General features: G+C 37.2%; 1 protein-coding gene across 4 annotated transcripts in view; it reads right to left on the minus strand.

The window, feature by feature from the left end:
* Window positions 1-27,565, minus strand: part of LOC129764953 (elongation of very long chain fatty acids protein 4-like) — a 176,354-nt gene that overhangs the window by 14,280 nt on the left and 134,509 nt on the right. The window contains exon 1 of one of the 4 annotated variants that reach the window (XM_055764641.1): window positions 10,157-10,411. The exons of 2 other annotated variants lie outside the window; for them this stretch is intronic. The gene's annotated coding sequence lies outside the window, so the exon portion shown is untranslated. Of the gene's footprint in view, window positions 1-9,856; window positions 10,412-27,565 lie in introns of those variants that run through there. One more of the 4 variants, XM_055764637.1, reaches the window with a different exon arrangement.

Here is a 27,565-nt window from a genome sequence, read left to right on the forward strand (position 1 = left end):
TTTTATGGAATGGTTCCAATTTAGAAAACTTAGTACTCGTGGTTTTGAAAAAAACCATTTCGAACGCCCTCGAAGCCGCCTTGTTCTGGATTTGCCGCCAAAGCAGTTTGTATAAAGAACAAACTTTTTTCTTCTGCTACCTGATGCCGTTTTGCGATTGCGTTTGCCACTCGCCACTCGCTGCAACTGCCTGTTGTCTTGATGTCCACCGAACCGAATGTGTTCTGTTCCGAATGCAGGTTTTCTTATCGTCGCGAACAGCTTTGCCAGCTAACTCGATCACTTCGGCGGCCGAAGCTATATAACGCCGGCTAGGTGGACTGGTGCACTGGTACTAACGCGCTCGGCCTAGCTACCCTTGCGGGGAACTCCAGATCAACACGAGCGGGAACTCCAGATCAAGGTTCGAGCGGGATTTTGCCTTTCCCTTCTCTTTTCCTCCTTTGCCATATCCAACCATGGCTGCTTGTGTTGGTTTGTTGATGTGAGGTGATGCGAAACGATGTGGTGTACGGTTCGGATGAGAATGATCGTTACGGCAGCGGAGAGGGGATTTTTAAGCTGACTGGCTGGCTCGAGAATTACGCATGTGTGAGACTGCGACCAATGTTTCCCTCATTTTTTTCTTTTTCCTTTCCAATCGTGCTTCATTCTATTTCGCTGCTGCTCTGGTTGCCCGTTTTGGTCGGTACGATTTGAGGAGCACAAAATGGACCAATCAAAAATGGGCACATAGTGTATTTGGACAATGCTTGATATTTCACAATTATTCAATTATTTATCTAAAGAAAAATGAAATGTTATTCGTTATGATAGATGCGTAGATATATTTCCTATCAATTGATGCAAAAACCTTTGCGATCTATTGAGAAATGCTCGAGTTATAAGCGTTCCGAATCTTGCATTTTTTCCTACTTGTTCAGTGCCTAGATTTCCATTTCACCCCCTATATCTTCCGGTTAGACGTAGTCCTACGTCAAAATTGCATCCTCTTTTGAAGTTTTCCTTTTCGATCAATTTTCTGCTTCATGATTCCAGAAGTTACGAGAGCGTCAATTTCCAGTTCTATTCGAAAATTTGAAAAAAATAGAGTCACCCTAAAAGCATCGTCGCGATTTGATTTTGCGCAACCACCTGGAAAATCCTCAACTCACTCATCGGGACATCGTAAAACAACTCGGGATCGTGCAGTCAACGGTGAGTCGTGTGATCAAACGTTACTAAGAAACTCTGAGCATCGAACGGAAGGAGAGATGCGGTCAGAATGGATTTTCTATTAGTGATCAGGATCACAAGCGTGTCGTGAAAGCGTTTAAGCGGAATCCCAATGCATCGGTCAGGGATGTGGCCAAGAAGTTCAATCTGTCCAAGTATTTCGTTCAGAGAGTCAAGGACCGAGAAGAACTGCATACGTTCAAAGTGCAGAAGGCTCCAAATCGTGACGAACGGCAAAATATGCTGACGAAGCCTTGAATTACGCCAAGGCGGACTTCCGGCAGCTTCCGGGACTACTGTACTCCACCGCCCAGCAAATGTTTGATGTTCTGTAGATAGTGAAGATGCAGAAACTTTCAGAGTTTGTCAAAGTTTGATTAGGCAAGCAATCTGCTCATGTGGCAAACCGAGTGCGCCGTTCGTGGCTACCGAGACTGTAAATGGACAGATCTACTTCAAGGAGTGTCTACAGAAACGTCTGCTTCCTCTGTTGAAGATACACGAGGGCCCTACGCTTGGTGCCACTATTCAAAGGATGTTCTGGAGTGGTAGAAAAACCAACGGGATCACTTTTCACCCGAGGACATGAATCCCCACCAACGCACCGAAACTAAGGTCCATCGAAAAATACTGGGCTATTATGAAGCATGCACTACGGAAGCATCACAAAGAGGCCAATCTGAGCTAGACATGAAGAAAAAGTGGGTATCCGTACAGAATAAGCTGGAACCAGATGTTGTACAGAACGCACGCGGTTTTATAGCGACTTTCCCGTCAGGCTACGCGCTGATATCATAGTATAGAAAATTTGAATTTACTCGATGGTAATTTTTGAACGTATTAGGACCATCATTGATGATGATGATGGTCTCGCCTCTTTCCCCTACAGAGGTTTGAGCAAGACGAGTTATCTAAAAGATAAGATATTTATTTTTTTCTCAACATTGAAATCAGTTTAGCAAACACAAAAAACGAACTGAAATCGAACGAAAATTGCAATGTCAAACGACAAGCCAATACCTAGTAATGTCCACCACAGAGCCGATCCAATCCCGACGAGGCCCTTGCAGCCAAGTGGTCCACCAGAGCACAAGTCCAACCGTCAGCCTTGTTTTGGATTGACTATGAATAACCTTATTCAGAGAAATCGAGAAAGCAGAATTTTCAATGAAATGATGCCTGATTGTTAACTATTTCCCAAATCACATACACCGGCACTGTGAGCCTTAAAAATATCACCATATTATCGCGAAAATAATGAAATTTTTTTTGTTTCTATGAAGATGAGAGAGTGAAAAAGACACACAAAAATATCGCTTTTATTCATCTTCTCCGACATGATTCTACAAATATCCACTGCACATTGCCACATTATATTCATATCCAGTGGGAATTCCGAAAAATATCTGTTTTTAATTGATAAGAAACTTACTGAGAATATCGTTTTACATGGATGTGGAAGGCAATTGATGTAAACGCAAACATTGACGTCACGATTCGAGAAGTAGCTATGGTAAAGGATGCTATCACGCATACTACGCTCGCAAACTCTGCCATCTGCTCCACATATAATTCCTGCTCATGGATTGGAGACGATCTGACGTAGTGGTAAACATCCGTATCTCTCACGCTAAAGGTCATGAGTGCAATTCTCACCTCCGACATTTAACGCTAAAGGTCATGAGTTCAATTCTCACTTCCAACATTTTTCCTTCGAAATGGAAGTAAAGCCATGGTCCGAGTGACGAATAGGATACAGAAAAAAAATATTTCTAGATCAACTGGAGTTGTGCATACCGATAGACATTGATGCAGTATGCTCTTCTCTCTCAATTCCACTTATTTTCTAGCTGCCGAACTGAATGGAGCATTTAGCGAAATTCGAGATTTAGATGATAATTCGATACAAATGTGTGCCTTTGACTATGGATTTGATAGTGAAGAATACGAAATGTTTGATATGGTGTAGTGGGTATTTCACCATATCAAATAAATCTTACAGATAAAAGCAGCGTTATAAAATAATTTGCATACGAATGCCGCAATCGATCGTCGTTCCCAATTGTTGGGATCGGAAGTATTAATTGTGCTAAGGAGAAATTCATTCCTTCTTTGAGCGTTAAAAATTGTACTCCGTTAAAAATTCTACTCCAAATTCCGTTTCTTCTCTGCAGCTGGACTGAATGGAGTCGCACTGTTTGGTGAAGGTAGAAGATCTATTGTCTAATTCTAAAGCTCACGAATACCGCCATTGACTGATGATTCTTGTCGGGTCTTGGAAAGGGGGTATTATTTGCGCTGGGTATTTCCAAGGAGGAATCGATGCTTCATTTGAGCGTTAATAATTCTTTTCTGGGTAAACGAAGTTATATGATAATCACTTTATTCGACAGATGAATTGCCTAAGAGTTATATGCTCGTTACTTATTGATTGCCAACCGTTAGTCCTACGTCCATCTTGCGGTTATACCACAGATATAACCCACTTCTTGTTTTTTTACATAGGACATTCAAAAATCAGAGAGGTGTTTTGTTTCATTTCTGAGTTATGATTTTTCGAAATTAACATGTTTTGAGTCTTCGTTCGATACTTCTATGCGGCTAGAATTGAATTAGAATTCCCAAGCGTAATTTTTTTCACAGAAGACTAGCTCATTGACTTTAATTTAATATATCGATTATCTGAATCGGTTCAGTAGTTTAAAAGTTATGAATTTTTGAAAATAGATAGAGCAAATAGAAATAGAGCAATTCCAAATGAAATCGACAAATGACAAAACATGAGTATTTTTGATTCGAATGAAAGTGTTAGAGAAAATATGAGTTTTTCACAGCAATTGGGAATTTTTTGACTCAAGCGTAACTTTTGAAAAGGTCGTATCGATTTGAGTAAGAGAAATCTTTGATTATTTATATCTCAAAAACTATGAGTCGTACCGAAATATTGTCTTAGAAAGAGTTATAGAGTATTGATGGTTGAATATGAAAAAAATGTACACTGGGAAAAAAAATTAGTACTCTTTTTTTTTATTTACAAAATAAAAATTCAATTTGCAATATCCAAAATACATATCTTTTAATTTTTCTTAAATTTTTTCATACAAAATAGAAGTCATGTAGAAAATTAAAAAAATGGGCTCAAGATGGTAAAACTATTTTTGACGAACTTTGTGGAACATCGAATTTTTGGGAATTTTCGAAACTTCGAATTATTGTATGTTAACAATCATTTTTAGCCACAAATTATGAATCCTGATGTTATTTAAAACAAAAAAGGTTATTATCAATCTTGTAGCCATTCTCGGAATATTTAAAAAAATATTTATAATTTATTGTCTTTTTTTATAGTAAATAATCCCTTTTAATATGTTTGTCGTGTTATACCGTCATGTTCATGAAATTTTATGCTTATAATTTCCAAAAATTTTTCCAAATACATCATCAAGGTTCATTTTTTGACTCAAGCGTAACTTTTGAAAAGGGCGTATCGATTGAGTATGAGAAATCTTTGATAATTTATATCTCAAAACATATGAGTCGTACCGAAAGAGTGTGTTAGAAAGAGTTATTGAGTATTGTTGGCTTAATTTGAAAAAAAAATACATTGAGAAGAAAAATTAGGACTCTCTTTTTATTTACAAAATAAAATTTTAATTTGCGATATCAAAACATATGTATTTTGTTATATTTTTTTCAATTTTTTCATATAAAATAGAAGTTATGTAAAATATTTAAAAAAATGGGCCCAAGATGGTAAAACTATTTTTGACGAAATTTGTGGAACATCGATTTTTTAGGAATTTTTGAAACTTCGAATTTTTGTATGTTAGCAATCATTTTTAGCCACAAATTATGAATTCTGATGTGATTTAAAACAAATAAGGTTATTATCAATCTCCTTCTAAATGCAACCATTCTCGAGATATTTAAAAAATATTTCTAATTTATAATCTTTTTTATAGTAAATAATCTCTTTTAACTTAAATTGCGGACCGCTCACGAGATTTCTCGTGTTTCGCGTTCCGTCTGTTACGGATGGACTACGAAATAACCCGTGTTTTCAACACTTGCAGGTTGAATTCTTGGTTTGCCAAGAATCTAACAAGGCCTACCGATGGCTCACCTTCGTCTCATCCACATCGAAGGAAACGATCTCACTCATGGAATCCTAACAAATGAAGCTTTCAAGTTTGCCCCAAAACGTTCGGTCCATAATGTGTTAATATGTTTGTCGTGTTATACCGTTATGTTCATGAAATTTTATGAATTTTCTTATAATTTCCAACAATTTTTTTTGATTGATTGAAGTTTGTATTAAGATAAAAAAGATTTTTTAGTTTCGCTACGTTTTGTATTAACCCACATGTCTTCGAATGTTTCGTAACGTAACTCCTAAACATATGTCCTTACCATAACGATGTAAATCTCATGAACATGATGATATAACACGACAAACATATTTAACGGGCCTATTTACTTTTAAAAAATACATATTTTTTGATATCGCAAATTAAAATTCTATTTTGTAAATAAAAAAAGAGTACTAATTTTTCTTCTCAGTGTATATTTTTTCGAATTAAGCCAACAATACTCTATAACTCTTTCTAACACACTATTTCGGTACGACTCATATTTTTTGAGATATAAATTATCAAAGATTTCTCTTACTAAAATCGATACGCCCTTTTCAAAAGTTACACTTGAGTTGAAAAATGAACCATAATGATATATTCGGAAAAGTTGTTGGAAATTATAAGCAAATTCATAAATTTTCATGAACATGACGGTATAACACGACAAACATATTAAAAAGGATTATTTACTATAAAAAACTCAATAAATTAGAAATATTTTTTTAAATATCTCGAGAATGGTTGCATTTAGAAGGAGATTGAAAATAACCTTTTTGGTTTTAAATAAAATCAGGATTCATAATTTGTAATTAAAAATGACTGCTAACAAATTCCTAAAAATTTGATGTTCCACAAAGTTCGTCAAAAATAGTTTTATCATCTTGGGCCCATTTTTTGAATTTTCTACATGACTTCTATTTTGTGTGAAAAAATAAAAAAAAAATTAAAAATATTTATTTTGGATATTGCAAATTCAAATTGTAAATAAAAAAAAGAGTGCTAATTTTTCTTCTCAATGTACATTTTTTTCATATTGATTTTTGATTTTTCGTACTATCGGTTAACTTTGAAAAATCGTAACTCGAAAACAAAAAAAACGCCTCTCTGATTCTTGGATATGTTATGTAAAAAAGCCTCAGTCAGCCAAAAAAGCAGTCAGTTGAATTGAAGTATATAGTGTAGGATATAATAACTATTCTTCATCCAGGTGCGAAACATTAAAAAAACTAAAATTCCAGTGTTTCATAACTATAGAACCAAATGGAAAAACTCTCACTCCTTTACAAAATTAACGTCAATTTCACGTGAATTACAATAAGTTTCTAATTCTTAGGTCATCTTTAGTTCTCAATCAGTACAAATAACCCACACTGGGGGGTTTTTACCTCATATTGGGTTGTCCGAAAAGTTAATGTCGATTTTTGGGAAAACAAAAACACCATTTTCAATCAAAGCATTATAATTTAATTTTATATCCATAGTTCTGTTTCACAATCTTTCGCCATCGTTCACACAGCTTAAATATTCTATCCTTCCAGAACATGTTTGCTTCCTCGTCGAAAACTGCTGCGAGCCATACATGTGAGAAACAGGTTGCTTAATAGTAGCTCTTAATACAGAATCCATTCCAAATCCCACCAGAACAGAGTATATCTTCCTTCGGGCGAAGACCGGATATGTAAAAGAATTAATAAGCAGGGTATAAATCCTCGCATAAGCGAAAATGCTAGTGTTTCGCATGACTTTTTGATCATTTATATTTTTTTCCGAAAACCTACAGCATCACTACAGTCAATTGCAGGGAAATCAATATTCAAATTTTTACTGAATTCATCATCCATGCTTTGGAATATCTTTACTCAACAAATGAGGAAAGCAAGGACTTGTTGATTTTTTTATAATTTTTATGATATTTAGTACGGTTATAGACATATTTACCATAGTCTCATCATTGAAGTTGATCCTACTTTGTATCAGACCAACAAATTACATATAAAATCTTTTTATATTGACTGTGGATTCAAAAATTTTCTCTTGAGTAATTTTACACTCTGAAACGTATTCCTACATTAATAACTCTGGAGATACATCTACATACACATTATCTTAAATAAAGCAATGTTGTTCCTCAAACTTAACCTCATTGTAATTCCATAAAATCGTCAGACAATCTGGTTTTATGAAATTTTCTAGCACTGTTTTGGGAAGCCACGAAACAATTTAGGGTAGATAAAAAAAAGTTAAGTACAAAGTTTAACTTAATGTAAGATATATACATAGTGCTCCCGTGGCCGAGTGGTTAGCGTCAAACCTAACATGCCGGGGGTTCGGGTTCGATTCCCGTTCTGGTCGGGGAAATTTTTCTACAAAGAAATTTCCTCTGACTTGCACTGTGGTCACGCGTAGTCTAGAGCTTGCCACTCAGAATGCATTCAAGGCGTGTTATTTGGCATAGAAATCTCAACTAAGTACTAATGAAAATGACGCAAGTAATGCTACGTTGAGACGGCGGAGTTCCTCTAGGAACGTTAGTGCCATATAAGAAGAAGAAGAAGAAGATATATACAAGTGCGAACCGGAGAACTGTCATGACAGAAAACTTTGGCATGGAAACCAATATATTTATTACAAATAATGTAGAGTACAAAAATCAGGAAAAATCAGGATCATTTTAGTTATGGAACACTGGAATTTTAGTTTTTTTTATTGTTTCGCGCCTGAACACAACAACAAAGTTCAAATGGCCAGTCTTTTAAATGAAGATAGTTATTATATCCAACACTACATACTTCAATTCAACCGACTTCTTACATATCACTCAGAAAAAAGAGTGGTTCTATAGTTGTGAAACGTATTAAAAATGGAAAGAATTGATAGCTTATGGTTACGGATTCTTTCTGCTGTTACTACTCTTATAATCCGTTTAAAGTTCAGTTCAGTTCAAATAAAAAAAAATCTAGGTTGATTTTTCTAGGTCCAGTACTCTTTCTGTTTTGGATAATCAAAATTTACGTATTACTGAACAACTACAAAAACTCAGTTCAAAATCAATTGTCCTGCGAGTCCTACGTCAACTTTACGTTTGCGCCTCTAGGCTCAGGCCCTTCTACTTTTTTGAAATTTTATCACGGCCAAGACAAATTTCATCGTGAATCTGGCGAGATAACATGTCAACTTGTCAATTTTTTTTGATTTGTGGATCAACTGGACCTGCCTCAAACGAAGAAAACACAAAAGTTCAACCTGGAAAAGGGGCTTCGTCTGATGAAATTCCTAAACGTGGCTCGAAACCATCTAAGACTAATCGAGAAGGGAAACTCAAAAGTCTTGTTTTGAATTAATTAGTTTCGGTTGACTTTTCAAAACATAGTTTATTGTTTATAAATGCTCACATTTACTCAGCCAATTCCAAGTTCTAGACTTATAATCAATGATTTACCAAACTAGTTCCTTTTTTGTGTTGAATAAAATTGATTTTAAATGTGTTTAGTTCAAACACCCGTCTATTCGCCAATGAACATAGGTTCTTATTTTTTCCAGAATTCAGCTGATAGTTTGTATAGATGTTACATTCAAATTCACGATATGGAACAGTTTCACGCCAGTTCAATCGAAAAACAGCCGATTTTGACCAATCCCTTTTCGATGTTTTTTAATCCTTGTATATAAGACTGCAGCTAGCAAAAATTAAAATTTTCACTGCCATATGACCAATTTTCATCACGACTGATTTTTATAAGGGCGTATCTACAATCAAAAATAGCAACTTGCAATAATTTTTTGAAAAACTAATAAACTAATAATTTCGAGGAAAAATAACGTTTTTAGGCTTGCTCAGAATTTGATTTAGTATTAAAAACTTTTATATCTGAGGAAACCCTTTAAAATGATTTTATATATTTTCACAAGGAGACTGTTTTGATTTAACAAATTTTTACGCATAGTGGAGTAGTTTAGAAACGTTTATAATATTTCTGGTCCACTCCGAAACCTTAGTTCCAATGTTCAGCGACAGAATACATTTTCTAGTATTTTATGAAGATGATCCGTAAATTACGGATTAACACAGAAAAAAACTAACAACCAACAAAACTTTATGTTTGTGGAATGCTTTTCGGCATAAAAACAGTTGAAGTGCCGAGTCTTGCGGGGGTTTCTAGATTCCCTAAAATGTTACGACATGAAATGGTTCTCGTCAACGTTAAGCCTTACGGGTCGACATATATGGCGTTATAGCGTTTTTACAATGCCAGACTTTTTTGTTTGTTTTGTCCTAGCTTAAATAATGTTTTAAAATTGTCATTAAAAGAGGAAGTCGATAATTTATTGCCAGTGAATAAATCGAATCGTTTCAACGTTGTATTTATATATTTTCGCCAATGTTTTGATCTTGGAAACTAGCCAATGCACTTTTAATGAGCAGATTGTGAGTTAAAGTGACACTTTGTAGGAAGTTTTCCTACCCAATCCCTTTTTTGTGGTCAACATGAAGTTTAATTTGAACCCACCTGTATTTGCATTCAATTCCCTATTCTACTCTGCGTCAAACTTTTGAGAGGACGTCCAAAATTATGACGTGTCGTTCAAACAACTTTCATAATAAGCGTAAATCACACATAATGAGGTAACAATTGGAATGCATACACTAATTTCACTTTTTCTCTGCCACCACACTTTTGTTTAATTTTCGGGCAATACTTTTTCAGATGGGAATGAACGTCTCAAAAAGTCGGCTACGGGACCAACCCGTCAATATTTGTTCTTTCTTCCACACAAAAAAAAACAACCAATGCAGCATAAACACTCACACTCGAATGAAAGAATTGTTTATTTTTGCACTTTCGAACCGCTGACGGAGGCACTGTGCTTGAACTCAAAACCGCGGAAGATGCTTATTCGCAGTTGATACTACACGAAGGCCCCGTTTACCCGTTGACAAGTAACTTGTTTTTCGGACGATCACTAGTGGTCGAACCGTTGAGAACTTTCGCTTCCGTTTCGGGGAGGACCGCGTGGCGCGCGCTTCGACGTGTTGACGAGGAATGACGAAGGAACCTACGCGGCGATTCGAAAAGTAAAACCATGCGCGCTTTTTCCTGAGCTTAGCGCTTTTTCCACTCCGCAGGCTGATTTTACGGCTGGACTGGACGCGCGGCGGTCTTTATGTATTTTTTTTTTGCGTTTTCGAAGAAGGTGTTTCGGATTGAACTATGATTTCATATTCTACTTCATCCTGCATTCGTGTTGATGAACATCCTTGCGTTTTTAATAACTGTGAACCCCATCATGTGAGGGTTACTAATTACGTCAGTTTAGTAACGACCGTACATTTATAGTAAGCATCTTTGTACGACATACAGTATTGGACCAAACATTACGACCAATGATGTACGATAATGAAACTGTTGGGTTGTTAGATATAACGGCGAATGTTAGAAGATATTTGTGAACTGTAGAGTTCAATTTTGTTTCATCAAGAAAGTACTATCCGTACTCAACAATTCAGAAAGCAAAAGGGAAAAAATGTTTTGCTTCTGGACTAAACAAATGCAACTTTGCATATTTTTCATCAAATTAGTTCTGGTTCCAATGTTTCAGAGTGAAACTTCCATTTTTAATAACGGACTTTCATCTTCGAGGCGTACGTTCAATCCAGAAATTGAGGTCTCAATACATTGCACCCATACCTCGCTTTACGGCCTAGATATGTTCCACGAAATTCGGCCGCAAAGCGAAAAGCCGTATAAGGAATCAATTATTCTAATACAAATTTATACAAATTCAATCAGGTCAGTTCCAAATTTGTTGAATATGTAAAGGGTGTGTCACATCAAATTGCATCACGGAAAAAACGCTGTAGAAATTTTATTTTTAGGAATTATATCTTCAGCTTTCGCCTATAATCAGATAAGAGTGTATAGATCACGTTGGCCATGCTTCACTGTCAATTTTTCGTAAATTTGGAAAAATGTCGTCGAACGAAAAAGAGCGTCGTGAATTAATCCTGTGCACTCATTTCGAGAATCCGGAGTTGTCACATCGGGACATCGGTAAGATGCTGGGAATCGTCCAATCCACGGTCAGCAGAGTACTAAAACGATACTTCGAGAACCTAACCATCGACCGGAAGGTGAAGAACGGCAAAAATGGATGCTCCGTCAGCGAAAAAGATCACAAGCGCGTAGTTAAGCAGTTTAGACGTGATCCGAGAAGTTCGGTCCGGGATGTCGTCAATAAGCTGAATTTGTCAAGTTCATTCGTCCAGCGAACCAAGCAGCGGAAGGGCCTGCATACATACAAGGTTCAGAAGGCTCCAAACCGCGACGAAAGGCAAAACATGGTGGGGAAGACGCGAGCCCGGAAGCTGTACACCGAAATGCTGACGAAGCCGCATTGCCTGGTAATGGACGACGAAACCTACGTCAAAGCGGACTTTCGTCAGCTGCCGGGCCTGTTGTTCTTCTCCGCAGAGGACAAATTCAGCGTTCCGGAGGAGATTCGCAAGCAGAAACTATCCAAGTTTGCCAAAAAGTACATGGTGTGGCAAGCGATCTGCTCTTGCGGAAAGCGGAGCGCCCCCTTCGTGATGACCGGCACGGTAAACGGGCAGGTTTACCTTAAGGAGTGCCTACAGAAGCGCTTACTACCACTATTGAAGCAGCACGAGGGCCCGACCATCTTCTGGCCGGATCTCGCTTCGTGCCACTATTCAAAGGACGTGTTGGAGTGGTACGACGCCAACGGGGTCACCTTCGTGCCAAAGGAAATGAACTCGTCCAACGCGCCGGAGCTTCGCCCAATAGAGAAATATTGGGCGATTATGAAGCAGGCCCTCCGGAAGAACCCAAAAGTTGTCAAATCGGAGGCGGACTTCAAGAGAAAATGGATTTCTGTTCAAAAAAAACTACAACCTGACGTTGTACAGAACCTTATGGACGGGGTAAAGAGGAAGGTGTGAGCATACGGGCTTGGGCTCGAAGTATGAATAAAAAGAAAATGCCAAAAGTTGTTTAATAGTTTTTATTTTACTGTCTAAAATTTTCAAAAGGATCGGTCTACTGGGCGAATTTCTACAGCGTTTTTTCCGTGATGCAATTTGATGTGACACACCCTTTAACATGGTTTATCATTCAAAATGCATTTCCTCCTTTTATTTTTATTTCATTTTAATCAAAATTAAAAATTAAATTCATTTAAATCAGAAATACATGCATAGCATAAACATAAAATATTCATGCAACATACATACATTTGTGCTCCCTTGGCCGAGTGGTTAGCGTCATAACTAACATGCCGGGTGTTCGGGTTCGATTCCCGTTCTGGTCGGGGGAATTTTTCGTCAAAGAAATTTCCTCCGACTTGCACTGTGATCACGCGTATTCTAGAGCTTGCCACTCAGAATGCATCCAAGGCGTGTTATTTGGCATAGAAATCTCAACTAAGTACAAATAAAAATGACGCAAGTAATACTACGTTGAGACGGCGAAGTTTCTCTAGGAACGTTAGTGCCATTGAAGAAGAAGAAGAAGACATACATAAAAACCAACAATAAATAATCTATAAACAAAAATGAAACAACTTCATGTTACATGGAATGTGTGTATGTATACTAGGGTGCCAATGAAAATGGTCATCTCTAATTTGGAAAAGTTACCTCATAAAAAATGTTCACCACCTCGAAAAAACACCCTATGCCAAATATTACCTCAATCTGACATAAGGGAGAGTGGCACAAAGCGATCAAAGTTTGTGTTTTTTGAAAATCGAAAAATCACCCAAGGGGGAGTAAAGGAAATCGGGGTTTTCGATTTTTTTTTATGCCAAATGTCTTAAAATAGCATGAAACGTGGAGATCCAGTGTCACCTCGAATTTTTTTTTGTCAAAAATCGACACTCTGGGACTTAGTTTATTTTCGAAGTGCGAGACGAAACGTATGATTTTAAGTGCCAATAAAAATAATTATCTCGATTTTTCATTCGAAACTTGCTGCGAAATGTTGATTTGCACGATTATATACCCTATGCAAAATATTAGCTCCTTTGGACTTCATTTACTCGTGTCACAAACGTTAAAATTCGAGTTTTTTGGAAAACGAAAAATCACCGAAAATCGAGGTTTAAAACAAATATTTTGATGCCAAATGTCTTAAAATTGCATTACTCGTCGATATTTACAGTTATCTCGATTTTTTTTTGTCAAAAAAATGGTTTTTTTGGCGTTTGGTTGTTTTTCGTCTGCTCACAGATTTACAAGAAGAACTTTCACCAATCTCGCGATTTATTCATTCATCCATTCATTCAGAATTGATTCAGATGCAACTTTAAACAAATGATCACTAAATCAACGATAGTCCTACGTCACCCTTGCGGTTATAACACAGATATAACCCACTTCTTGTTTTATCTGCTGTGAATATGAATCATCGTGAGATTCATCGTCGTTTACAGACTGTTTATTGTGACGATACTGTTAAAAGGTCTACTGTAAATCGATGGCTAATAAAATTTCGTGATTCCCAGAAGCCTTAAAATTTACCCTTTTGGATTAAGTTTAGCACTTGGGCAATCAAATGCGGATGTAATGCGAAGGCAGTAGCTACTGTGCTGCTTACGAATGCAAATTTTCTTTTAATCCTACGCTTATTCAAGTTGGCTGGAACCTCAGCCATGGCCGATTAAAAAATAGATGCCCGCATGTTATTCAGCTTTGTTATGGCCTTAGTGATCAGCTATTGCTCTGTTTCGTCCATTAAATTATTGGAGTTATTGGATACTCCGTTTGAGGTTCGTCCAAAAATACTATCGATCGCAGCTGTAGCGTTTTCCAACAACACTTTACAAATACGAATCGTTTATATGCCCTAAGACGGACAAGTGCGAATTCTGCTAAACCTCAAGTTTTCTTTATTTGTATTCCTACTCGATGAATTCATATTTCATTCTTTCCTATTACAACCAAACAACAACTGACAGCCAACGCCGTTTAACCCTTTAGGGCACGATGGTATTAAAAATGTCCCACCTTTTTGATGCGTAATAACGCATGGTGGGGACATTCAGAATCAGAATAGCTGTGTGCTTATAAATTGCATTCGGAACCTTCTTATTTAAAGTAGTTGGCAACACCATTAGCAAAAGTCAGAAATATATTTGATTGTGTTGGCATCATATGACAACACACCAATTTTTTTCAATTTTGAATGATATAGAATTTCTGTGCAACATGGGTGTTTTTTATTTTCTAAAATTCTGTGCCTCAAGGGGTTTAACATAAATTTATTTATAAATATTTTTGTTTCCATGGCTTGATTCAGTTAGAATCCGGAATCACTGTTTTTTTCACAGCAGCGGTCGTAGTAGGCGTACCTGAAATATTTTGACAGCAAATTATTTGAAAAACCTGCACCATTCGATGGTAAATTTTTTTTTCCGTTTTGTTTTAAAAAAGTTGTACAAGATGGAAGCCGAGAGAAGACATTTGATTTTGAACACCCACATTAAAAATCCGACGCGGTCTGGTACTAAAATCGCGAAATTGCTGAATGTGGCTAAACCGACCGTGTATGATGTTCTGAAACATTCCCGTGAACGTACAACTGTTGTTCCGATGGATCAGAGGGCACGTTGTAGTGGACCTTACGATCTGAAACTGAGGTTGAAGGTATTAAGAATAGTTAAGGTAAAACCGGGACTCTCGGACTATGACATCGCCAAAAAACACAACTCTTACCAAAGTATCACCCGAAGGATCTGTATGCAAGAAAGTTATCGTGATTTTCGTAACCTCAAGCAACCTAACAGGATGCTGAAGCAAAATCTGGTGACCAAAAGAAGTGCACAAAAGTTGTACTACAAGGTTTCGACGAAGTACGAAGGATGCATGCTGATGGATGCCGAAACTTACGTGAAGATGGATTTTGGATAGCTCCCAGGCCGGCAATTCTAGAAGGCCAGAGGAGATGTCCTCAGCAAATTTAAGTTTGTTTTCACTGATAAGTTTGCCAGGAAGTTCTTGATTTGGCAAAGGATTTACAGCTGAGGACAGAAAAACAAGGTTCTCGTCACAAACAAGACAATGGACTCGAGAATGTATAGAGGAATGCATGAAGAAACGTCTACTTCCTTTTATTTAGGCTCACAATGATCCTGTGAATGCTGGAACACCTTAAAAGCAGCAATTAGCAGCACAGCAGAGACCGTCATCGGGTATGAACAACGAGGACAACGGAACGAATGGTTTGACGACGAGTGCCGAGCGCTCCTGAACGAGAAGGATGCAGCACGCGCAGCCATGCTGCAACGAGCGACTCAACAAAACGTGGAACGATACAAACTGAAGCGAAGGCAGCAAACACATTTCTTTCGGGAAAAAAGCGCCGCCTGGAAGAGAAAGAGTGTGAGGAGATGGATCTGCGTTATCGTTCTCGAGAATCGTGGAAGTTCTTCAAGAAACTAAACGCCTCGCACAAAGGCTTTGTGCCGCGGGCCGAAATGTGCAGAAACGAGGAAGGAGGCATCTTGACGAACGAACGCGAGGTGATCGAAAGGTGGAGGCAGCACTACGATGAACACCTGAACAGCGCGCAGACAGGAGACCAAGACGGCGTTGAGGAGGACTACACCGGTGCAATGAACAACGAAGACGTACCACCCCCGACGATGGGTGAAGTTAAGGAGGCCATTAATCAGCTCAAGAACCACAAAGCAGCTGGTAAGGATGGACTCGTAGCGGAACTCTTCAAGGGAGGTCCGAGAAAACTTGTAGAGTGTATGCACCGGTTGATAGTCAGGATCTGGGACACAGAACAGCTACCGGTAGAGTGGAAGGACGGGGTAATCTGCCCCATCTATAAAAAAGGCGACAAGTTGGAATGTGGGAACTATCGTGCCATCACAATTCTGAATGGTGCCTACAAAATTTTGTCTCAGATCCTGTATCTATCTATCACCAATAGTAAGTTGATTTGTGGGTAGTAATCAGGCCGGATTCATGCCCGGTTGCTCGACGACGGATCAGATTTTTACACTGCGGCAGATCCTCCAAAAGTGCCGCGAGTATCAGGTCCCTACACACCACATCTTCGTCGACTCCAAGGCCGCATATGATACAATCGACCGACGACAGCTATGGAGGATGATGGACGAACACGGCTTTCCCCGAAAGCTGACAAGACTGATTCAGGCAACGATGAACGGTGTGCGGTGCAGTGTGCGAATCTCAGGTGAACGGTCGGAATCATTTGAGACTCACAGGGGACTTCGACAAGGCGATGGACTCTCCTGTCTGCTCTTCAACATGGCGCTGGAAGGTGTTATGCGGAGAGCGGGCTTCAACATGCGGGGCACGATTTTCAACAAGTCTAGTCAGTTTATCTGCTTCGCCGACGACGTGGAAATAATCGGAAGAACACATGCGACGGTAGAAGACTTGTATACCCGACTGAAACACGAAGCAGGGCTGATTGAGCTTGGGATCAATGCGTCTATAACTAAATACATGCTAGCTGGAGAGACTGATCGCAACAGAGCTCTTCTTGGTAGTAGTATTGTGATCGACGGCGACGAGCTCGAGGTGGTGGAGGAATTTGTCTACCTTGGCTCGTTGATAACAACTGACTGTGAACGAACAACAGCAGCAAAATGCTGAATTTTCGCATCAAATTTTCTTCAGCGCTGAGGCACATTTCGAGCTCGGTGGCTATGTGAACACCCAAAATTTTCGTATATGGGGCTCAGAAAATTCACAGGTGATTGTTGAGAGGCCATTGCATCCGCCAAAAGTCACTGTTTGGTGCGCATTATGGTCTGGTGGAGTCATCGGGCCGTATTTCTTTGAAAATGAGGGCGGCGAGACGGTAACTGTGAATGGTGGGCGCTATGGCCGCATGTTAACCGATTTTTTTGCCACAAATTGAAGATATGGATACGGATGACATGTGGTTTCAGCAGGAAGGCGCCACGTGCCACACAACACGATCGAACATGGCCATATTGCGAACGAAATTTGAGGGACGCATAATTTCGTGTTTTGGTGATGCCAATTGGCCGTCCAGATCATGCGATTTGAACCCGCTAGACTTTTTTTTGTGGGGTTATGCGAAAGACCGTGTCTATGCCAACTCTCCGCAAACTCTTGAACATTTGAAAGACAAAATTCGAGAAGTTATGACCGAGACACCGCCCCATGTGTGCCGAAAAGTCATCGAAAATTACCTGTTCCGGATCAAGGTGTGCGAGGAAGCCCTAGGTGGACATTTGAATGATGTTGTATTTCACACATAATGGCATAAACCAAACTTTAATTTGAAATAAAAGTTTCATCGAAATTCGAATTCTAAGTCGAATGTTTCGGTCTCCATTGCTACAATATGGTGAAAACAATGGACTTCCTTGAAGTCAGCAAATGTAACTATATGCCAGAAGCCATATTCATATAAAATCGCAAAAAAATATTTTCAGGAAATAGTCTAATTCATGGCCTTTACAGCTTTTTTTTTACACATTCATCATCATAGAAACAAATATGTTTTCATTATTTCAGCGATACCATGATAATATATCCAAAGCTCACGGTGTTAGTGTGTGTGACATGGAAGGATAGTCTACAATCAAGCAAAATTTCACTGGTAACGATTGCGGTATAGCGAGGACCAAAATTAAGACTACTGTTTGGTTCGTGTGGTCACTCTTATGTTGAAAATAAGTCACAATATAATTTTCATCCATTGAAAATCCAATCGATACTTATAAGATCATTTTGGCTCTTATTTTTGCTGAAAAACCATTATCATTTTCGCATCAAAATAACGGAACACGAAGCTCAATGCCGTTAACGTCGTTTTTATTTACTACAGAAGTGCTAGTTTTTTTGTATTATACCCAAACTTTCTCATAAAAATAACTATTTTACAGTAGAATCCCGAATATCCGGAAGCGGAAGCGAGTTTCATAGTAATTCTATAGAATTTCCTGAAATTTGTCAGTGAGAGGTAGGCACTTGATCTTTTGTCTTGGTCATTGCTTTCGTATTATCTGACCACTGATATACACGACCTTACAGATGGTTAGTTTAATGACTTCAGTATTGATAAAACTTAGTTTTCATACTTAAATATCTTTATTTCGCGTTTGCATTTCATTGTTAGTCCTTTATCACGCTATCCGCGATTTTCGTTATTCGCGGTGACTTTGTCCGACTACTTCGCGGATAATCAGGGTTCTATTGTATTTGTGTAAGTGTGAAATGTGCAGAATTACGATATTTTGCTTAAACTGGCTACAAGCCAGTCGTCAGAAACCATACGCAGTGCTGCACTTGAGTTTAATTTTCATCAGCGCGAGTTCAAAACTAACACGTATTCTCTCTTGGTGCGGAGTGCACAAAATGCAGAATTCAGATACTAAACATCTCTTCTCACTTGTGTGATGCGCACCTCATTATATACATACACACACATACACATCAAATTCTAGCGCCCGCTTTGTCTTCGCTCGTTCTAAGCAAAGCATAAAAACAACAGTGAAGAAATGTGAAGAAAAATAACTCCACAGGGAGAGCATTCCAGATTCAAGCGCGCAGTATAGAAATACAGCGCAAGCACGGCGCAAAATTCCGCGCAAAACCGGGCGTAAAAACGGCGTTGACAACCGAACATTTCATTTGTGTTTCGGAGCGTGCTCATTCGCCAGTGCGCATGTGTACAAAAGGAGTGGGAGCTCAACTGGGTACAAAAATCTTGTTACACATCATCACCGGGTTGCGTTCAGAAGACTGTTTGTAACAGTATTGTGAATTTAGTTAATTCAATCAAGTTTTTCCGTGTGTCTTCGTGAATCCTGAACTTGGTAAATAAACGAACTAAAAAGATAATATAAAAGATTCAATAAATCCAGTACACTTGTAAATGTCTAACCATGTATATATAATGTTTTTTTTTCGAATTTCACTTCATTTATTCAATACTTGATAACTTATTCTATCATTCTAATGACGTGAAGAAGAACAAAACGAAATAAACACAACTCGAATATGGCTGTTCGTTCTGATGAGGATGATGAGGATGAACCGAAGCTTCATTTCATATAAGATAAATAACATTTACTGCAAACAATATTTATTGTTCAAGACGAAGTTTGAAATTTGTTTCACCAGATCAGAGACTAGACTATAGCATGTGTTGAGAAAACAGCACTGTACATAAATGTTGTAACATACCTAAAATAAATGTTATCAAATCTGCACTTGTTACTCATGACGTAACAAATATGAGAATAATAAACTAAAACACTTGATTTCGAAACTATTTCTTATGTCTGTGCTTGTAATGTACAATTGAATAACTTATCATCAATATCATGCGTAATCAAAAATCTATTTTTACCATGCCAAGACTACACTCAGTACTGTATTTCGTGCAAATTTCTTCACCCAGACGGTTGTATCATAAACGCACAACAATTGCTATCAATAAAGCGTATTTTATTAGCCTGATCTACCGGTCGCATTGGCCCGGTTTCAATCGCTCACTCACATTTTTCATCGCCGCCATTCCTCGGCGAACTTCAACGATAATGAGGTGGGTTTATTTCAATTCTGTTTCCACCGAACCAATATTTGGCAAGTTCACCTCGCCGCCGCAACCAGATTTCTCGACCCTGGAATATTCACATGAGGTCTAGTCCCAGTCCGACTGCGCGGGTAGACCCATCATGTGCAATGATCAATGATGAAACCGAAGGGAATTTCTTTTTAAGTGAAATTTTTCGGATTACCACAGCACAAGTAAAGTGAAAATAAGGAGATGTGATAAAGTTCGTTCGTTGGTACCAAGCAATGCCAAGTTCCCCGCGTTGCCGAAGAATTGAAGAATCAACAGAAATAAGACTCAAACAAAAGAAGACCGACCGGTCAAGTCACGCCCTAAGTATTTCGTTATTTATCTCGAATTAAACTTGTTGAGGATATTTAATGAGACCAGTTGTGCTACGGTCAACTTTTTTTTGTTTAGCTCGCCAACTGCAAATAACACAAACGAAAAAAATGTTGAGTATTTCGGTGCGATGAACTCAATTAACGGTCGTAGCTGCCAAGACAGGTTGTTAAGTTGGTGGAAGTCCTGTGAACAGTGCTGCCATATGAATTAAAAACGTCGTTTTCATTTTTGATACCAATAGCTCTAGTAGGTCAGTGATTCAAGTTTTCAATTTCAATTCTGACATATTTTCTGCCACTATGGCTCGAAGGAGCGTCAAAACGAGATTGATCTTGCACTGTTTCATACCATCTCGGGCCATCCTGCCCGAGACTAGCTGGCGAGATGCAGAGTCCTGATGCACTGAAACACTGAGATTTTCACTTTTAATGAACCATGACCAGCTCGCGCGCATCGAGGCAAATCAATCATGACTTAAACTGGTCGACTGACTGACCGACCCGCATCTTGATACGGAATGTTTCGCGAAGTCAGCAACTGAAGCAATTATTTCGTCTTGCCCTTTTGGTTGGACAGAATCCGTTATTTGTCGCATACACTTTATCGCTTGTCAGGCTCATCATCTCGTCCGAAACGGTGGGTTCGGATTCGATGCGGCAAGTGACACGCGAGTCAAATTTGAATATTGCCCTATCCTGTCGATCGACCTTTGTCGAAAATGACAAATTGTTGTTGGTTCGAGTGGTAAATGGAGATGTCAATGCTTTTTTCGTTACTTGAAATGCAATCAGGGGGTTTTCAGGCACATCAATAGAAGTTATCAATGAGAACGATGCTGCTAATACGAAGTTGAGGAAGCGAATTTCCTCTATGGAGCGTAGTGTCATTGGAGAAGAAAATGAAGGTACTGCTCGAGACTATCAGGCGTGATTGATTTCACTTGATCTCGTCCGTTGACAGGTCTTAAGTTTTTGCACACAAATGAGCTTAATAACCGGTAGGACGGACACCAATTCGAACATTTTAAGGATGGTACCTCCTCGCGTTTACTCGTGTGAGCCAATTGTCGAAACATGAGATGTAAAATTGTTCACTTATGTATTGTTTATGCGCTAGTGGGCTGTTTATAAGGTATGGTGTTTATGAACAAGTGAGCTGTGAGGCATAATCAACATATTTCGCTTTGCTTGGATCTTTCTGTATTATTATTTTAGTGAATTACAGCTCATCGTTGCTTCTCGAGAGAAATGTGAAATCGCTTAATTTGCAAATGTGCGCTGGTTCAGGTTTGACAATTATTCGTAATCATTCATCTTTATCAGATCTCAGTGTTCGTAGACGGAAGATTCCCAAAAAAAAAGAATGAAAGTTCATGTTTTGTGAACAATTTGGTTGACATATAAACTAGATTTTGATGAAGTGGAGAAAAAGTGGAGTGGTAAAATAGATGTTGCTACAAATACACTTCATGTACATTGTAAAACAATCTGAACTTTGTTTGAATAAAAAATATCTTTTCGTCTTTTGTCGTAAATATTAGGTTGGGGAAAAATAAATCCATTATTTTCGCGTGAATTCAAAACATTATTTAAAATGTTTTGGATTATCCGATTTTTAGTTTTGTTGTATAATTTGTATAATTGTAATTTTTTTGAAGGGTACCTCATAATGCCTCTCTTGTCTTGTCTTGGTAATCTTGCATTGCGAGAAAAAGGTGGTAATCGTTCAGTGCTAGGTCTGGACTAACGGGCGTTAAAAAAACGACGCAACGTGGTGGAGATGCCCACCAATTATTCTTGTACACCAGGGCACTGAGGGAGCCGCGAAAATCCTCGATCGGACGGCATTGAGCCAAGTTGGTCGGGTTTCGTTCCTTGGTAACTCGTTTCTAGGGAGCCCAGAGAGCAATTCTCTCGATGAGAAAACAATTTACGCTTTTCACTTTTCTACAGAAAGGTATTTAAAGCATTCTCATTTTTTATTGAACACCCATTATATGATGGTCGATGCATTAAAACTTTCCAAGCTGCCGGAGTTTCTGGTAGGTCACAACACACGCGTGTGGCTTTGTGTTGTCCCGATGGAACACAACACCTCTTCTGTTCGCCAATGATGGTCGCTTTGGTCAATCACTAGCTTCAAACGGCCCAGTTGTTGACAATAGAAATCTGAATTTAGTGTTCAGCCATACGGAAGCAACTCATGATAAATAATTCCTCTCAAGTCCCACCAAATACACAGTTGAACCTTCCTGGCCATTAGTCCTGGTTTGGATTCTGTTTGGGCTGCTTAACCTTGCTATGATCACGACCGTTTTCGCACCGTTTCGGTTTCGGTTCCGTTTAAGGTTGATTTCATTCCGTTTGGTCAAGACTTCGCGGATGGTAATTCGATCCATTATGTTTTTTTTTAGTTTTAATTGAAGTGGTACCCAAACATCGAGCATTTTCGAGAATCCAGCTTTGCGCAAATGATTCAAAACTGTTTTATTGTCGATCTTTAGTGCCTGGATGATTATACGACTACCGTTTTGTCTCATATTCCGAACAGTTTCAAATTCCGAACACCTCATTTATATATGTAAATTTGCTAAATATTTATGTTATAAATAATTGAATAATGAAAGCACAGACATTCTTTGAGGTATATGCTTCATTTTGACATCATTTACAGGTATTGATACAGCCTATAGTTTATAATATTAGACATTTGGAAATGAGTGACAGTTAAAACCAATGATAAAATGTTTGTTGCAAATTCCGTAAAAAACAAGCATCGTTAATTTTTCACTTTATGTAGTTGTTTCAACTATTTTGTCTGTTGTATTCATGTTAAGTGCTAGAGAATGTATAAATCCACAATATATCGGTAAAAAATTATATTGTATGCAGAAATCTTCATTAAAATTAATATTAATATAATAAAAATCAGGTTTCTATGCATGATTCAAATTCCGAACACTTCATTTTCAAATGTAAATTTACTGAACTTTAATGTTATAAATAATTGAATAATCAAAACCCTGAAATTATTTGGGTTATACCCTTCATTTTAACATATTTCACAGGTTTCGATACAGCCTTTAATTTATAATATGAAGCATTTGCAAAAAAGTGACAGTCAAAACCAATGATAAAATGTTTGCGTTACCAAATTTTGTAAAAATTAATACGTGATTTTTTCAGTTTTTGTGGTTTTTTCAACTATTTTGTTTGTTTTTCTCACGTTGAGTGCTATAAATGGTAAGAATCTACAATAAATGGATGAAATAAAATGATATTTTATGCAGAAATCTTCATTAAAATTAGTGTTCGGAACACTTCATTTTAAAATGTGAATTTACTGAACTTTAATGTTAGAAATAATTTAATATTAAAAACCCTGACATTTATTGGGTTATGGACTTTATTTTAACATCATTTACAGGAATCTATACCGATATAGCGCCCTTGGTCCTCAAAACATTGTAAACTGCCATCAACGCATTAAACTGACGCTATGGTGAAGCAGGTGTTAAGGTTGTGCACCAAAAAATTATTTGGGGAATACCAAGTTATTCAATAAGTTATATTAAGTTATTAATTTGTTTGGGCTCGCGTGCCAATCGCAAAACTGCTTTCAACTAGGATTGCATTTGCGCTAATCTTGATCATAATGAAGCAGTGCTACTCTTTTCAATGTTGTTGAGATTAACAGATAGAGTTTATTTCGTATAGTCACCAAGAAAGTAAATGTGGTTTTGGAATTTTGTATGTGATTTTCGCTTGCCAGTAGCAAAACTTTCACCACTAAGGATGACAGCTGCGCTTATCTCGAGCATGTATTATTCTGCGAGCACAAGAATGAATCATCAAACAATTATCATCAAATTATTCTACAATAAAAAAAAACATTTCAGAGCGACCAAACTGGTAGAATGCTTTTTTCAAAATTTTCGTTGCATTATAAAATAATATCCGCAGTTATAAACAAGCGACTTGAATTAAACCACAGCGTAGTTCTACGTCAACAATGCGGTCGTGTCTTCAACACAACCTCCTATATTTTTTTTCTCATAAAGAGTTAATGTAATGTTTTAATATTTTGAAAATTAAACTAGATTCGTCGCGATTATCGAGTTTATGTATCTAGTTGAAACTATCCTTTACTCGATAATCGGTTGAAAACTCTCCGCCACAAACAATATTTGAGACTTACGAATGCCGAATCTCTTATTAAAAGTAAGGCACTACTATACTAGAGCAAGTGCTCCAAATTTACCTACGAATTTATTAGTTTGCAAGTGAATCATTTTTTAGTGGTTCTCTCGTCATGTAAGTCTTGACATGGAAGTGGTCACTTTCTATAACATTCAAGATGGATATCGTCAAAAAAACTGGTCAAAGCTCACACTTTTTTAAATATGCCACCGATTGGAATCACGTCCTGGAGGATTTTTTATCTCGCTAATTTTTCGTTAAAGAGGAATAAATGCAAACTTCAATTCGCAAAAGCTGTCACAAAACTGTTTTACCGACTACCTGCAAAAGGAATTTCACCAGTTGACGAAATAAAATACAGGCAAACCTTTTTTGTGCGGGGGATAGGGACCGCACAAAAAAGTCGCATAAAAAATTTTTTTTGCATGTATTTTTCGTTTTTCGAAAATAAAAGAGGAATTTGATTTTTGATTCATCCCCTTAAAGTCAGAAAACACCTTTCTCACATAAAAAAAAATAAATTTATCCATATTCTCTCAGAAGCAGGGTTACCATATTTACAGAATAATCTGTATTTATACAGATTTTTCAGACTTTTTGAAACCAAGAATCTGTAGATACAGATTACAGTTTTTTTTGCTTTTCATACAGATTTATAATTTTTTTCAAAATAACGATTCAATAATTGGTGGATCACAACATTGAGGAAGATGGCGGTTCCTTCGGCTGAAGGAGGCCAGGATGATGATAGCTCAGGAACATAGTTCGGATGTGACTTGCACAGGAAAATTAAACACTGGAAAACAAAAACTTGGCAAACTTCTTCACACATGGATTTATTATTAACGATGTAACACGGTAAACGTTTGAAATTGGGAGGGAACTTCTAAATGCACTTGTTTTGTTCGTATGTGTTCGGCTGTTGTTCGACATCGGGATATGATTTTTAGATATGATTTTTTCAAAGTTAACCGGTGGTTCGAAAAATCATTTTTCCCCCTTTGTCCAAAAATAACTTTCCGCAAAAAATCATTACATCTGAACTACTGAACCGATTTAGATGATCGATATATTAAATTGAAGCCAATAAGCAAAATTTGGAAAATATCACACTTGCGGGAAGATTGGATTCTAGTAGCATAGGTCTAGTTTAGTCACATATGAATATTGATCGAAGACTTAAAACATGGTAAATTTACTAAATTATAACTTAAAAACGATAATTGTAGCATCTCTGATATCGAGATATGTTTGGTAAATAATCCTCAGCTTTCCATAAAAAATATAAAAAAATATAGCGATCCTATCTTTAACCGAGAAAACTATGAAAAACTAACTCAATCAATAATTACAAAAACAAAAATTCAATTTTTCTCAAAAGTAAAATTTTTTTAAAGAAAAATAACTCGTAAGCTTCAATTTGATATGTCGATGATATGAATCGGTCCAATAGTTCATAAGTTATGACTTTTTGTAGTGGGAAAAATGGGGAAAATTTGTTTTTCGAACCATCGATTAGTTCTGAAAAATCATATTTCAAAAACGAAAAAAATAGCATCTCTGATATCGAGATATTTGATGTAAAAAACTCTCAGCGTTCAAGAAAACATATAAAAAAATATAGCGCCCCCAAGTCCAAAGCCATGAAAACATTAAAAAACGACTACAATCAATAATTACGAAAATAGGATCCATATTATCTGCAAGTTCAATATTTCTCAATTAAAGCTCATTGGCTTCAATTTGATATGTCGATCATCTAAATCGGTTAAGTGGTTCGAAAGTTTTAAATTTTTGAAAAAAGTAATTTTGGGAAAAGTGGAAAAAATAATTTTTTGGATCACCCTAAAATGGAAATGGGCACCCGAATGACAAAAATAAAAAAAACCCGAGTTCAATGTTTTGCGATAAAGAACAAAATTACCACTTTTGACGAAGATCTGAGATCCACTATATTAGTTTGACATGGAATGGCTGTATATATAAACGAAAACAATCTTACGTGCATCGCGATGTACAAAGTATTAATGAATATGTGAAAATTAACGTTAAAAGACATTTCTATAGATCTGCACACTTTTACAGACTTTTCCACATTTTTAACAGACATTCACATATTTTTACAGACTTTTTTTTAAAAATCATCTGGCATCTCTTCCTTCCACTTTTTATCGAATATTTTCAAATCGCAGGTGTAAACATTGACTTTAACTTCGTTTGTTTTTAATTCGTTCGGAAAAACGTTATGTCAAAGAGAGGGGACATTAAAAATGCATGCGTTGCTCAATGAAAGACAGAGATGCTCTTTCAGAGATGCAATGGTTAATTAAACAATTGACGGAAAAATGTAGTTCGTTCATTTTATAATTTTAATTATTTTTGCCCTTGACAACAATATCTCTTTTATAGTGTTGATTATCATAAGAAAATTAACACTCCTGATCGTTGGATCTCTTTTGACATTTCAATCGTATCTTTTTTGGCAGCCGTTTTGATTCAGTCCGCACTACCTAGGTTGATATTCGTCATCTTGATGAACAACGTCGGCTGCCCTAATCTACTACAAAATATGATGATAATGATATGAATGCTATACTACAAAGGATTTCTCTGTTGGTATTGCCAAAAATGCAAACAATATGAATAAGATATCTGTTAAGTATGTATGTAAATAACCTCATTTGGTTGGTATGCATAATCTTTCCGCATTTCAACTGTATTAGTGTAATGTTTTACACACTACGAGTGCCTTTAGTAGTCGAAGCATTGGTAAAATGTACACATTTTTTGTACATATTCCCAAATTTTGTAAAACTGATGTCAGATGCAACGCACATCGCTACCAAAGATTCGTACAATTTACTCCATACCATAAGTAACCTTGAGTGTTTTTATTCTTTGCAACTGTGTGTGTGTGCAATCGCCATTTCTCTAGTGGAAACAAAGCAATTCGGAGGTAAACATTTGGATATGTTTCATTATATATAAATATCTTTCGGTTTCAGCATCTAATCGTAGAAAAATATTCAGAGCAACATAATTGCACAAAGGCAATTCGCAATTCGGAGTAAGTATTTTGTTTTTA

Source organism: Toxorhynchites rutilus, chromosome 2 (genome assembly GCF_029784135.1).
Source record: "Toxorhynchites rutilus septentrionalis strain SRP chromosome 2, ASM2978413v1, whole genome shotgun sequence".
Classification (NCBI taxonomy): Eukaryota; Metazoa; Arthropoda; class Insecta; order Diptera; family Culicidae; genus Toxorhynchites; species Toxorhynchites rutilus.